The sequence below is a fragment of the Lolium perenne genome, chromosome 2 (genome assembly GCF_019359855.2).
Source record: "Lolium perenne isolate Kyuss_39 chromosome 2, Kyuss_2.0, whole genome shotgun sequence".
Lineage (NCBI taxonomy): Eukaryota > Viridiplantae > Streptophyta > Magnoliopsida > Poales > Poaceae > Lolium > Lolium perenne.
In genome coordinates, this window is record NC_067245.2 from 145,981,713 (window position 1) to 145,991,511 (window position 9,799).

At 41.7% G+C, this 9,799-nt stretch overlaps 1 long non-coding RNA gene across 1 annotated transcript; it reads right to left on the reverse strand.

The window, feature by feature from the left end:
* Positions 1–5,403: 5,403 nt before the first annotated feature.
* Positions 5,404–9,309, reverse strand: LOC127321990 (uncharacterized). Its single transcript, XR_007864469.2, has 3 exons — positions 8,855–9,309; positions 8,675–8,783; positions 5,404–7,632 (listed from the first exon to the last, which is right to left on the reverse strand). It is a non-coding gene; the product is annotated as an uncharacterized lncRNA (long non-coding RNA).
* Between the last annotated feature and the right edge of the window lie 490 nt (positions 9,310–9,799).

The window sequence follows — 9,799 nt, forward strand, 5'->3', positions numbered from 1 at the left end:
AAGTTTAGAGGAGTTTAGATTAAGGGGGAATGTTATGATTATATATATATATATATATATATATATATATATATATATATATATATATATATATATATATATATATATAGGGTCGCACTATTTCAGAAACCGGTGCTCGAATATTATTACGAGCACCAACCGGTGTATAAGGGACGCGATCTAGGAAAATCCACCGAACCGATCAACTCCTACCATTTTCGCAATTTTCCCGTCTCCCCACCTTTCCTCCCCGATGGCAAGTTGGCAACCCCCACCTCCTTCTCCACCTTGCTGGTCAACGCGCCGAGATGCCCTCCCAGCGCCGCCGCAGAAGCCCCCGCCGCCGTCGGCCGAAGCCTCCCTACGCCGCCGGCAGAGAAGCCCACGCGCCGCCAATCGAAGGTCCCTGCGCCGCCGGCAGAAGTCCCCCACTGCCGTCGGCCGAAGCCTCCCGGCCCAGCCGCGTGAAGCCCACGCACCGCCAATCGAAGCCCCCTGCGCCGCTGGCAGAAGCCCCCCGCCGCCGTCGGCCGAAGCCTCCCGGCGCAGCCGCGTGAAGTCCCCGCGCCACCAATCGAAGCCCTCTACGCGTCGCCGGCCATCCACCATCGCCGCCGCTGACCTTCGGCCTTCGGCCTCTTCTGTCCCTCCCCGCGCGGAGCTCTTCTGCTGTTGTGCGCCGTCAGCCCGGCTCTCCCGCCGCCGTGTGCTGCTGGCCCGTCTCCCCCGCATTCCCCACCAGCTCTCCTTGGCTCGCCTCCCCTCTGTTCTCCCGTGGGCGAAGTGCGGTGCCCATCCTCCGCTAACACGAGCTGTCGAGTTGCGCCGAGCGTTGGGCCGCAGTACTGCTTCAGTGCTGCGGAAAATTCATCAGCGAAGGCCCGTCGATGGTGCTGGTCGTCGGCCTGATGGTCCGAGACAGCACCTGTGCGTTTTGGGCGCTCTTCACTGCACGAAGATACAACGTGGACTTACTTGCAATTTCTTCTGAAATCTGTCGCCTTTTGTCTATTCATCCTCTTGATTCTTTGATGATACTTGTTTTCTGCTTTCCGTGCACACGCATCGTGTACTGCTTGAGAGTAAAAACATGAACTGCTTGGTACTGCCTATCTGCCATATTAGAAGGTCTTCCAATAATTTTCTTATTTTACAGTATTATCAATGTCTTGGTATTTCTTCTCCGAAAAGTACACATCGCCTCTGCGGGGAAGTGCACCCCTTCAGCTTGAAAAGTGCAATTGGTTGAACGGAAGGAGGACGAAGGAGGCCTCGGCGATGGGGAGGATTCTGAGCTTGGCTGTGGCCCCTCGCGGTGAGGCCTGACCGGTGCAGACTTGTAGGTGATAACCAGGCCGACAGCTGCCCCCTACCTTGATGGCTGCTGCTCCTGCGTTGTTGGTGCTAGCGCCTCACAACAACATGTGGGCAGCGGATAATGGCTGGCGTGCCGTTTCTACTTCAATTCTTATGTTGAAATCCTGTTTGATTACTTGTTTGTTGCGCGCTACAATTTAGATATTCAGAAAGATTATTAGCTTTGTTTGTTATCATGTGCCCTATCAAATGTTCGATGTTATGGCTATGGAAATAATTATTTTTCTTCTATCTTAATTATTAGAATGATGGAAACTTGTTGTATATGCTGCGATGCAGCTAATCATGTGTGTGATGCAGCTAATCGTGTGTGTGCGCTGTGAACACCTTGTGCCAGCTAATAAAAAAGAAGGAAGCATAGTTACATACGTCCTTGGCAGTATGAGCACATTATTGGGGAAGTACACGTGCCTTGGGTGGTGGGGAGAATTTTTTTCATTAGAAAAGTAGCTATTTTACACTAGCAAGTAGCTAGGTTCTTCTATATTTATTTCACAAAATCTAATTTGTAAGGATTTCTACCATCAAGAGATAAATACTACTTGCAGTCGAGAAGTACGCGCCATTGTACTACTATAATGGTGGGAAAGAAACACTATGGTAAGTACTTAGTTTAAGTACACTCATTCACCGCTGGCAGTACAAGTATTTATACGGAGTAAGTACAAATGATGCTTGGATTAAACATATTTGCCGAAATACACATGTCCATGCTCAGGTTAAACTTATTTATCAAGAAAAATAAAGAAAACAATTCCATCGGAAAGTACAAATGAACAAGTTGGAGAAGTCCATGTTTGGAAGTTTGCATCCTCGTGAGAAAAAATAAAAATAATTTTTTTATTGTGGGGGAGTTCATAGACAAAGTCGGAGAATTACAAATTTCGGCTCCTGAAAGTACAAAGACCCCTCATAGATGCGGAAAAATTCTAAACCTTGGTCGAGAAGTATACAAATTCAATTAAAAAAGCTATAAACCCCGAAGTACAACCATTCGACACGAACAACCACTTATTATAGGAAGAAAAAAAACACCCGATAAAATCCAAATGTACAAAAAAACACGTCATCTGCGAGGAAGTTAAAATATTTAGCGATGAGAAGTACAACCATTTGACACGAGTAGTACAACCACTTACTATAGAAAGTACAAGAACCCCTAAATATAAATGTAGAAAAAACAAAATAATCCCATCATCCACAAGGAAGTTCAAATATTCGACGACGAGCGGTACAACCATTCGACATGAGCAGTACACCACTTAATATATGAAGTAGAAGAAACCGAGTAAAAACCAAATGTAGAAAAAGCAAAATATTCCCGTCATCCGTGAGGAAGTACAAGCAGAGATCCAGAGAAGAACAACCATTCGACACGAGCAGTACACCCACTATATATAGGAAGTACAAGATAACCAATTAAAAACCAAATGTAGAAAAAATAAAATAATCTCGTCATCTATGAGGAAGTTCAAATAGTTGATGTTGATAAGTACAACCATTCAACACGAGCAGTACACCCACTTAATATAGGAAGTACAAGAAAATAAACAAAATCCAAATGTACAAAAAACAAAAATAATATCGTCAACCGCGAGGAAGTAAAATATATTTGTCAACGGGAAGTACAACCATTCGACATGAATAGTACACCCACTTAATATAGAAAGTACAAGAAACCCGACAAAATCCAAATGTAGAAAAAACAAAATAATCCTGTCATCTGCGAGGAAGTACGAGCAGTGATTTCGAGAAGTACAGGCGGAGACAACACGAAGTACAAGCGGTAATTACATGAATTAAAAGTGTTCAAAGAAAATATACTCCCACATAAGTTCACATAGCCAAAAAACAATAATAATCCCATCACCCGTAAACAAGTTCATATATTTGGCAATGAGAAGTACAACCATTCGACACGAGCAATACACCCACTTAATATAGGAAGTACAAGAAACCCGACAAAGTCCAATTGTACAAAAAACAAAATAATCCCGTCATCTACAAGGAAGTACAAGCAGTGATTCTGAGAAGTACAGGCGGAGACAACATGAAGTACAAGCGGTAATTACATGAAGAAAATACCCCCACATAAGTTCACATAGCAACGTTGTGAAGTTCAAATATTAAAATCCGGGAAGTGCAGAATCTCTTAAATAGAATATAGGGGCATTCTAAAATTATCATTTCGAAGCACACATGCTAGTTTTTGTAAAACAAACTAGTATCAAAACATTTCCAGGAAGTACAACCACGAAGGCCAAGAAGTACAAGGACATGTCGCGGGAAGTTCAGATGTGTGTGGTTGTGCTGAGCATTTTGTGTGGTCGTGGACCTCAAACGGACATCGTATGAGAAACTTATAGTAATTTTAATGAACACTTTCATGAAACAGCGCCAAGAAGTACAACCGCATTTCCCTAGAAGTGCAAGTTCGTGTCGAGGAAAGTTCAATGCTCTGTTTTTACGGGACGGAAATCTATTGTGCAAATCTCATCGATTTGATCACCAACCACTTCAATCATTGTTACCAAAAGCTTTATATGATATAGTATATGTCTAATTTCATTACCTACAACATTTTACAACAAATAAATGGATCTAATCTATTAAATTCAAATTGTTATCCCACAAAATATACCGGAAACATGATTTCAAAACTTCTAAAATTACTTTCAAATCGTTTGGAGTTGGCAAAAATGGTAGATACAAAAAAGATGCACCATTTTGAGACCTTTCCAACCGTATATCATTTGCAATGTTTAAATATACCGCATGGAAATCGCGGGGAAAATCATTCGATGCCCGTCACATAAAACAGGCGGACAGTAATTCGTGTTATTCTATTAAACTGTAAGGAATTAGAGAAAACAATTGGAATAAGAAAGTTGCGCCTAGTCCATAGCTTTCCAACGCCATATCATTTGCCTAATTCCGATATACGGTTGAAACAAATCATCCAAATTACTGTCCGCTCGTTTTTTGAGTACGTCCGAATTTCGGTATTTTCAAAATTGTTCAAAAACTGTGAGGATTTTGAAAAAACATAAAACATGAAAAAGTTGCGCAATTTCATTATCTTTCCAACGGTATATCATTTGCACAGTTTCAATAAGCGATTCAAAAACCGAACTAAAAGTTCGTTTTCTGGCCATATAGAAGCGTTTTCGTATTTTTAAAATTAAATTTAAACCGTGCAAAATCTATGAAAAGTGTGAACATGAAAAAGTTGAGTTTTTTCATTATGTATCCAACGGTATATCATTTGCATAGTTTCGACAAATGGTTGGGAAACACGAAGTAGAATCAGTAGCTCTGAACAAAATGGGAAGTTCAGGTAAGTTCGACAGAAAGTTGAATCCTGTTATCCGGGAAGTACAACCTTGTGTCCAGGGAAGTACAAGTCGGTGCTCAGAATATTATTCTGCAACCGGTTGCAGAATAGTGCTGGTATATATATATATATATATACCCGGGCCGATCTGGTGCGAGCCGCTGCATCCATCCCCTTCTGGCGCGCGAAGACCCACCCGGCTCAACGACCCAGCGCGCAGGCTTCTGTCCCGCGCGTCGTAAGATTGTGTGCGTGCAACGTAAAAAAAACTTCCGCATCCCCCTACCCAAGCCAGATCGTGCGAATCAGTTTCCAAAGCAGGGACGTAAAAAAAAGAGAAACCGTGGTCGATGTAAGAACCCGCCACTAAAGTAAAAGGAATTTGTTGGACTTTTTCCTCCGCAACGTAAGTATTAATGGCACTCGCTAACTTTTCTTCTCCGTACCGCCAAACACTTTTGCACATCATCCATGTAATAATTTCATTACGAACTAATGATACCTGCTTTATTACACATGCGCAATATTCTTGATTAAAAAATCTGCGATTACACACATAAGACTCTGCATGATTATCATATTGTCTGACTACACGACGTAAGATTGACTGGCATAGCCTCATGTTTTTTGAGGGAGACTGGCATAGCCGCATGTTCCCATAGAATAAATGTGAGCAAGGCCTAACAAGACTCTAAATAAAACGAAGGAATTATTCATCAAACATTTAGTGATGTACATGACTCGCTATAAATATTTTTTGGTATAATAATTCCATTGGGGTTTTGATGACTCATTTTCATCCTACTAGGCAACACGGTGCTGAAGGTCACCTCATCGGCACCTTGTTGGGGCTAGCATGACATATGTGAAGCCCCTCGGATCAATTGCTTCTCATCAATCTTGAACTCGAATGCATCTTGTTGGGGCTAGCATGACATATGTGAAGCCCCACAGATCGGTTGCTTCTCATCAGTTTTGAACTCGAATGCTCATCACCAGCATGATCTTTCAGGTTGTAGGTTTGTTAAAAAAATACGCCAAATGGATGGTGAATCAAAGCTCCATAAGAAAGAAGGACACATAAGATTATTTGTTCAGTAATATGTGTCAGCAACAAATGAATTGTATGATAAGGTAAATAAAAATGGACAATTCATTACATGATGGTGACCCAAACTTTTGCTCTTGGCAACACAAAGGTGACATAAACTTTTGTTCTGTTTCTAACATGTGAAGGTAAATAGCTAGTCAAATCTAGTCAGTAGTTAGTTTGGCATCTATGAAAGAAAATAAGACAAATCATCTTGCAACCGAAGAGCCTCACTATAAGTGAACGCGCAACAAATTAGGCAAATGCTTCTAAGTGAAGAATAGATCTAAATTGCACGAAAAATCAGGGTAGTAATTCTAAGAAAACTGCATAGACCATGATATGCATGACCGACTGTTAGCATTTACCAACATGGCTGAAACCTGACGACAGAACTTGAATTTCTGTAACAAACATGTGCAGATGCTTGGTTTGCGAGAACTTGAATCAACAATAGGAATGCGAACTGCAAGCGCTACCAACAAGCTCCGAGAAAGAATGAAATCAGCACGCTGAGCCTTGTAAAAAAATAAGATGTGACAACGGATAAAATAGATACGGTTAAGTAGGTTGCATAACATCGTTAGCTGGACAGATCTAGAGTCATAATTCAGGTCACTTGACCATACAGCTATGCCAGTGATACGTACAATCTAGAAAGCATGAGGCTATTTATCCATATGACTGAACAATCAGACACCAATCAACAACATAAGTTGTTTTGAAAATGAGCCAAAACATATTTTAAATCTGCAAGCCCCAGCAGAATTGGAAACTTCAGAAATAAGATTTCCTTTCAGAGATAAGTTATTGAAGCATTTATATTATGTTTGGAGCAACTAATGCGTCACATGATAATAAGTATCACTGGCTAGCAAACCACAAGCGCAAGGGCCATATAACTTCACCATGTGAAGAGCTTAAGAAAACATAACACTAATAAAAAAAATTATTGAAAAATAGACTAATTAGTAGAAGGATATACGGACAAGCATTTTTTTCCACATCTATCCATCTCTAAAGACAAGCTCAACTGAAGTTACATTAGCAGCATTGTTGGTTCTCTTCAAGATATATATTATTTTCACTTCATGTCTGTGAGTAGCATTTTTACGACCTTTCGAAATAACATACTTACAAACTACAGTGGAATTATTCTCAAAACAAAATACAGCTGAGTGAGCCACGGAGACTAAGAGACGTATATGAAGAAAAGATGTAAAATTAATAAAAGATTGTTCAAGCATTACGCGTTTTCTTCTAGCACCTGGCAGTCTCACTAACACAGTACATAAAAATATTCTCACCTATTAGCAACGCATATTTCCTCGCATATTCTCAGTGGATCTGCACTGGAAACTTCAAATATCAGGCATGCTTACCATGATACTACCAAAGAGACTTGATGAATTTTCTGTTCCACTTAAACGTGAAGTTTTATTGTTAAAACACTCCAGCTCTGTAACTTTATAATTATAGAACCAGAATAATTTGCCTCAACCTAGCTGAGCATGCCCACTAGCGCTAGATTTAAGATACCATTGCAGCCAACAACTTAGAAAATTATGCATAACACCGGACCATGGTTAATCAAGAAAATTTAGCTTCTAGTGTATGCTAATAATTTAATTCACATAATGGTAAATCAAAATAGTATACATACTACTTTGCCAAAAATGAGTGCAGAATAACAAATCAAGCATACCATCTACCCATCAAGTATTTAACAAAGAGAAAATTCAGAAAAAAGTATTCTGAGTATAGGATATAGATGCATCCCACAGTCATCAGTGAAATTGGGTGCACATCAGCATGTGTGCTAGTGATCTTGCTGCAATAATAAGGAGAATCAATTAGCACAACTTACTAGGGATGTTGCTTGATTGGAAATGACATAAAATAAGTTCATTTTCTGAAGCAGCTTCCACACAATACAACCAATTTCCACAAATTAGAAGAAAATAAATGGTATGGAGACAAGTTTGCCATATTGATTTTACTCTGACACCCTACTGGATCTGACTGATTTGACACTTCAGTAAAAATGATGATATGGATCTACCGTATAGAATCAAAGGCTGGGCAGTAAAGATAAATTATGTTGTTTCAAGAATTTTCCATAAAAGATGCTAAGTTTGTAAGTTCAAGTAGAGATTAAAACCCCCAAAAATAGGCAATATACCAATTCATAAGGTTAGCAATATCCCCATTCATAACCCCCAAAAATAGGCAATATACCAATTCATAAGGTTAGCAATATCCCCATTCATAAAACTAGGTCCTTGATGAGCCGTGTGTTCAATAATAACTTGGTAAACAATTATCTTCCTCACCCAGGGTCACGTAATTTTCAAGGAGAAGCACCTAAAATTAGAGAGCAATAAACATATTCATATACGCCTACTGTGTGATTAATGTGGCGAATTGCGTCCAATCATAGGTCAAGCAGTATCGCTAGGTATGTATAATCTACTCCTAAGCATGCCACTTGTAAAGTTCAAGATTACCACTACCGTTACATTACAGTAGGACAACAAACAGAACAATTACCGCTGCCATTAATCTACTCCTAGGTACGTATTTGCTATTTCCAACAAGTAGGACATTGAGGCTGTAGAAACTGTATAGCTGCAAACGCCATTAAAGAATCTCTACCTAAAGATCAATCTTCAAACAATCCTACAGAATCTATGATATTGCAGTTTTTGAAAAACAGAATCGCTGATATTGCAGCACAATTACAGAATCGCTGATATGCCATAGCATTGGTATCAGGCGGGTCAGTGAATAGCAGATAAGGTAAAATTGATTATCTAAAACTGCTGCCAATGAAACGTTTCTTACAGGTGGATTGATCGATGATATTGCAGTACCTATTTAAAAACTGCTTGGGCATGATTTCTTCGCAGGTTCCTTCAAGCTAAGAGAGGATCCACCAAGTTGGAGATCGCTCTCGTGGCCTGTTATGCCACCGCCCAATCCCTGCAAAAATACATGAGCCACCTCACCAAAAAATTACCCCACGAGCTGACGCGGAAGGGAAGACTGCCTACCTTTACAACCGTGCAGAAGAGAAGCCTGGCAGAGAGGGCGTCGAGGATGGTGAGGCGCGGCGACGACGGGTTCAGCATGGGAATACTGCGCTCCCCAGCGGGGGAATGTGAGGCTGGAAGGAGGAAAACAAGTACTTGCGGTGGGCGGTGCAGTGACCCATGGACGCGCCGTCGTCCATCGGGAAGCGCTCCACGGCGCAGCTCCCCCCAGCGCCGCCTGGGATTCGGGACCGTCGGCGAGGGAGTGGGAGGAATTGAATCGGGGAAGCTGGGATCGACGAGCACGACGCCAATACGGCGTGGAATCTCCGAGCGGCAGCGGCCGCGACACTGAGGTCGCCGGACTTGTGGAGCTAGGATGAGCGCATTGGCAGTTTCTGGAAACTGGATCGAGTGGGGAGTGTGCACGTCCTGATCCCCAGGATGAAGAAAGGAAACCGGCAACCTGATAAGAAACCTGAAAAAAATTACGAGAGAGAGGCCTGCCCATGGCGTGAGCCGCACCGGAGCCCCGGCTCGGTCGGCCGACCCGGGAGCAGAATAATTATTCTACACTCCCCCTAATTCAGTCAATCCCTGTTATCGTGCGTTACCAAATGTGGCCTACCGAGCTGACTATATAAACACTAACATACGAAAACTCACACTAGTCACATGCATGAAAACTCACACTAGTCACATGCATGTCCGCATACATGCTCTGCAGATGGATACACATTTGCCTTTTATGAGGTCTGGAGTTGCTCAAGTTTCCCTGCCGCGCCAGGCCAACAAGATCTTGGATATAAGCCAAACACATTTCGACATCCGGCCGAAACCTCAGCTGTGTAAAGGGAAAGTTGGTAATGTTTCAGGTTCAGCAACATTTACATTTCCCCAGGCTGGTAGATCCGCTTCCTTGGGTGCGCAGGGAGAGAAGATAGTTGCAGCACTAGAGATAGATGG